Source organism: Emys orbicularis, chromosome 6, assembly GCF_028017835.1.
Source record: "Emys orbicularis isolate rEmyOrb1 chromosome 6, rEmyOrb1.hap1, whole genome shotgun sequence".
Classification (NCBI taxonomy): domain Eukaryota; kingdom Metazoa; phylum Chordata; order Testudines; family Emydidae; genus Emys; species Emys orbicularis.
This window is the reverse complement of record NC_088688.1, coordinates 62,804,392-62,810,391: the sequence shown is the minus strand read 5'-3', so window position 1 is coordinate 62,810,391 and position 6,000 is coordinate 62,804,392.

The following is a 6,000-nucleotide window of genomic DNA, read 5'->3' as shown; positions in this document are numbered from 1 at the left end:
TAGGTCTTTTCATGTGTTTATGGTTGCTTTACATGATAATATTTTATCTGTCCTGTTTATGTAACACTTTAAAAATCAGCAAAAGAGTTATATAAATAAAATTTATTATGAAACAAAAGGCAAAAAACTATTCTGTACATAGTTTAGTCCTATTCAGTGTCTACTCGGCGCTTCTTGGCTTGTCTCTTGTATTCATTAAATGGAGCATCTCTTGTCACTGTCCAGCAATAGTCTGCAAGCATTGATGGGCTCCATTTGCCGATAGCGTTTCTCCATTGTTGCAATGTCCTGGTGAAATCGCTCACTGCTCCGCAGTTCGGTGGAAAAAAATCTAGATGAGAGTGCAAAAAATGTATCTTTAGTGACATGTTGCAACCAAGGCTTTTGTATGCCTTGAGGAGGTTTTCCACCAACAACCTGTAGTTGTCTGCCTTGTTGTTTCAGAGAAAATTTATTGCCACTAACTGGAAGGCTTTCCATGCCGTCTTGGTCAAATGCATCATCTCGAAGAAGTTCACGAATCTGAGGACCAACAAAGACACCTTCCTTTATCTTAGCTTCACTTAACCTTGGAAATTTTCCTCGGAGGTACTTGAAAGCTGCTTGTGTTTGTCAATGGCCTTGACAAAGTTCTTCATCAGACCCAGCTTGATGTGTAAGGGTGGTAACAAAATCTTCCTTGATTCAACAAGTGGTGGATGCTGAACACTTTTCCTCCCAGGCTCCAATGACTGTCGGAGTGGCCAATCTTTCTTGATGTAGTGGGAATCTCTTGCACGACTATCCCATTCGGAGAGAAAACAGCAGTACTTTGTGTATCCAGTCTGCAGACCAAGCAAGAGAGCAACAACCTTCAAATCGCCACAAAGCTGCCACTGATGTTGGTCATAGTTTATGCACCTCAAAAGTTGTTTCATGTTGTCCTAGGTTTCCTTCATATGGACTGCATGACCAACTGGAATTGATGGCAAAACATTGCCATTATGCAGTAAAACAGCTTTAAGACTCGTCTTCGATGAATCAATGAACAGTCTCCACTCATCTGGATCGTGAACGATGTTGAGGGCTGCCATCACACCATCGATGTTGTTGCAGGCTACAAGATCACCTTCCATGAAGAAGAATGGGACAAGATCCTTTTGACGGTCATGGAACATGGAAACCCTAACATCACCTGCCAGGAGATTCCACTGCTGTAGTCTGGAGCCCAACAGCTCTGCTTTACTCTTGGGTAGTTCCAAATCCCTGACAAGGTCATTCAGTTCACCTTGTGTTATGAGGTGTGGTTCAGAGGAGGAGGATGGGAGAAAATGTGGGTCCTGTGACATTGATGGTTCAGGACTAGAAGTTTCATCCTCTTCCTCTTCCTCGTCTGACTCAAGTGAGAATGATTCTGGTGCATCAGGAACCGGCAGTCCTTCTCCGTGGGGTACTGGGCGTATAGCTGATGGAATGTTTGGATAATGCACAGTCCACTTTTTCTTCTTTGACACAGCTTTCCCAACTGGAGGCACCATGCAGAAGTAACAATTGCTGGTATGATCTGTTGGCTCTCTCCAAATCATTGACACTGCAAAAGGCATAGATTTCCTTTTCCTGTTCAACCACTGGCGAAGATTAGTTGCACAAGTGTTGCAGCATATGTGTGGGGCCCACCTCTTGTCCTGAGCTCCAATTTTGCAGCCAAAATAAAGGTGATAGGCTTTCTTAACCATAGTGGTTATACTGCGCTTTTGTGATGCAAAAGTCACTTCACTACAAACATAGCAGAAGTTATCTGCACTGTTCACACAAGTACGAGGCATCTCTGATCACTTTGGCTAAACAGAAATGTGTCCCTTTGCAAAATCAAACACTGACAAATAAGAGAGCACGACACTGTATGATTTCTAGAATTGATATAGGGCAATTTGTTCAGCAGAGTGATGTAAGCTTCGTTATGATTGCATCATCCATGACTTCTAGGAATAACATGATGCAATTCATATCATGTATGACGCAATACCAGCTTCAGATTGCATCATTCATTGTTTTACCTAAAAAGTAAGTACTGTCCAAACCCAGTCATAGATTTATTCATAGGACCAGTCAAAGATGTATTTTAGTCATTTCTGGTTTAAATTGAGATCCCTTCCCTTTATAACTCACTTATCCTCCGCCATTCCCAAGTCAAGGGTCGTATATACTGACCCAATAGCATATCTTGAAAACTAGAGCCAATCAACAATTTTAAGCATCACTTTCATTCTCAGTGACCCAGAATTAGTAAAGTTTGACTACATTTATTTCAGAAGCATTTTGGCTGTAGAGCAGTGTAATTTGACCTCCTGCATAATACAGGCCAGAGAATTTCCCCAGTAATTTCTGCACTAAACCTATAACTTCTGGTTGAACTAGAGCATATATTTTAAAAAGACATCCAGTCTTGATTTAAAGACTTCAAGTAAGGGAGAATCCATCACATCACTAAGTAAGTTCTTCCAATGGTTATTTACCCTCACTTTTCTTTGATAAGAAGTTCAATCTATTTAGCTTAAGTCTCTTGTAAGGCAGATTTTCAAGGCCTTGAATTGTTTTTTGGGGTGTTTTTTTTTTCTGAACACTTTAAAATTTTTCAACAAATTCCTTCTCTCTTCCCTTCAGGGGCTGGGCTTTCTTAATTTTGTTTTGTCTTTCAATGCTGCTAGTGTAGTATCACTGTAAGGAAAAGGCAAGGTGAAAAAAAAAGGGGGGTTGCAGTTTCTCTAAGGTTGTGAGGAGTGGAATGGTGGCTGCCCCTTCCCCAGTCTCTATCTCTACTTTGAAACCTCTTTGGTTGAGGTGGCAGCTTCATTATAAGCTACAGCCAGTCAGACACCCCAGTTCCAGGATCAGCTCTAGAGTTCTAAAGAGGGGCTGTTGGAGATCCCAACTGTCACCTCTGTGGATGGTGTCCAGTCCCTGCAGTGGAGCAGCCAGGGCAGGGCTTTCCAGCTTCCAGCCACCACCCCTTCACTTCCACTGCCCCGCCACCGCCTGCTGCCTACCCTACCCTTCCCTTCCCACCCAGCCGGCTGTCACCCACCCTCCCCTCCCCTGCCGTCACCTGCAGCCTACCCTCCACTTCCCTTCCCTGCTGTTGCCTGCCACCTACCCTCCCCTTCCCTGCCATCGCCTGCCACCAACCCTATCCTCCCCTGCCAAGGCCTGCTACCTACCCTACCTCTCCTGCCCAGCCGGCTGTCACCCACCCTTCACTGCCATCGCCTACCCTCCACTTCCCTTCCCTGCCATTGCCTGCCACCAACCCTATCCTCCCCTGCCAAGGCCTGCTACCTACCCTACCTCTCCTGCCCAGCCGGCTGTCACCCACCCTTCACTGCCATCGCCTACCCTCCACTTCCCTTCCCTGCCATCGCCTGCCACCAACCCTATCCTCCCCTGCCATCGCCCGCCACCTACCCACCCTTCCTGCCAAGCCAGCTGTCACCCACCCTTCCCTCGCCTACCCTCCACTTCCCTTCCTGGCTGTCACCTGTCACCTACCCCTCCTGCCCAACCAGTGGTCACCCACTCTTCCATGCCACCAACCCTATCCTACCCTTCCATCACCTGTCACCTACCCTACTCCTCCTGCCCATGTGGCTGTCACCCATCCTTCCCTTCCCTGCTGTCGCCCACTGCCTGCTCTTCACTTCCCACCCAGCCAGCTGTCACCCACCTTCTCCTGCCCAGTTGCTTGCCACCTATCCTTTTCTTCCCGGCCATTGCCCACCGCCTACCCTTCCAGAGAGGTAGCAGCCATCAGGTACGTGACAAATATCTGACTCCATATATTCAGTCTGAAAGGTTCTTTTGGCATTAGTTGCTGCTGGCTCAGGCTGTGCTGCACTTCTGCTCTCCAGACCAATAGAGCCCCAAAAGCAGGGAAATATTGTATAACTTCTTCATTCCAGTTATTCTAATAATCCGGCAACTCTCTTCTAGTACCCACTTCATGATACTTCCCTTTTGCTATCTTCCTGTCAATGAGCAAACAATACATTCTTCTGACCCTGCTCAACCCTTGAAGGGAGAGGATAGAAACTCATACCTCTGGTTACTAAAAATCTGGTAACACTATGAATGAGACCTTGCCTTTAAGCATTTGTGATGAAGGTTTTAATAGCTGTCACCACAATTGTCCTGTGGCGCTGACCCAGTAAGTAACAACCACTAGGTAAGTAACAACAGGAAGATGGAGTATTACAGAATATAAATCTATATAATTTTTGAGGGTACAAAATGGCAGGTGAATATAGACAAAGGCCAAGTCTGCACTCGGAATACTGGTATACTATCCCAAGATGTGGGGACTCTATCCTGGCAAGCAGGGACTCTAAAAAAAGATTTGGGGGTCATGGTGGATAATCAGCTAAACACGAACTTCCGATGTGATGCTGTGACTAAAAGAGCTAATACAATCCTGGGAGCCTGAACAGAGGAATCTTGAGTAGGAGTAGAGAGGTTATTTAACCTCTGTATTTGGCAATGGTGTGACGGCTGCTGGAATACTGTGTCCAGTTCTGATGCCCACAATTCAGGAAGGATATTGATAAATTTGAGACAGTTCAGAGAAGAGCCATGAGAATGATTAAAGGATTAGAAAACATGACTTATAATGATAGACTCAAAGAACACAATCTATTTAGCTAAAAGAGAAGGATAAGGGGTGACTTGCTTACAGTCTATAAGTACTTACATGGGGAACACATATTTAATAAATGAGCTCTTTAAGCTAGTAGGGAAAGGTATAACAATGTCCAGTAGTGGGAAGTGAAGCTAGACAAATTCAGACTGGAAATAAGGCATTAATGGTGAGAGTAATTCACAATTGGAACAGTTTACCAAGGGTTGTGGTGGGTTGTCCCCCACTGACAATTTTTAAATTAAAATTGGATTTTTTTTTAAAGATTTGCTCTAGGAATTATTTTGGGGGATTTCTCTGGCCTGTGTTATATAGGAAGTCAGATTATATGATCACAATGGTCCCTGCTGGCCTTAAAATCTATAACTCTTGCCTTGCTATGTAGGAAGCAAGATTTAATGGCTGGGATTGGGGAATCAATTGGAATTCTGATGTGTTTGGTTTGGGAAAGAAGTGGCTGCCGAATGGAAGATATATAAGATGTACAACAGAACCATTCTACATGTAGTGTATTACATAGAAATATATATATATATTTAATTAACAATACTGAGAATGTAATAGTTCTTTACAAATATTTAATCCCTTTGATTTCACCCCATGTTTAATAACATTAAATAAATGATCCATTTATTCATCAGTTCCATGAAGATGAGAACAGCTGGAGTGAGAGGAAAACAATCTTCCACTAATGTACCTAGGCTTCCATGCCCCTGGAGGAGCATGGCACTGTCCTCTATTCTAATGCATATAAATAGGGCCCTACCAAATTCACCGTCCATTTTGGTCAATTTCACGGTCATAGGATTTAAAAATAATAAATTTCATGATTTCAGCTATTTAAATCTGAAATTTCATGTAATTGTAGGGGTCCTGACCCATAAAGGAGTTGTGGGGAGGTCACAAGGCGATTGTAGGAGGAGTTGCAGTACTGCTACCCTTACTTCTGCGCTACTGCTGGAGGGGCGCTGCCTTCAGAGCTGGGTGCCCAGCTAACAGCTGCTGCTCTCTGGCCGCCCAGCTCCAAAGGCAGCGCAGAAGTAAGGGTGGCAATATCGTGACCTCCCCCCCCCATAAAATAACCTTGTGATCCCCCTGCAATGCCCTTTTGGGTCAGGACCCCCAATTTGAGAAATGCTGGCCTCCCTCATGAAATCTGTATAGTAGGATAAAAGCACACAGAAAACCAGATTTCGTGGTTCGGGACACATTTTTCACAGCCGTGAATTTGGTAGAGCCCACATATAAACCCAGAAATGGTGTGGGAACTAATCACCTTCCTGTTCTAGTGAGGTTACTTGCAAACCTGGAAGAAGACAAACGGAGATGAACGA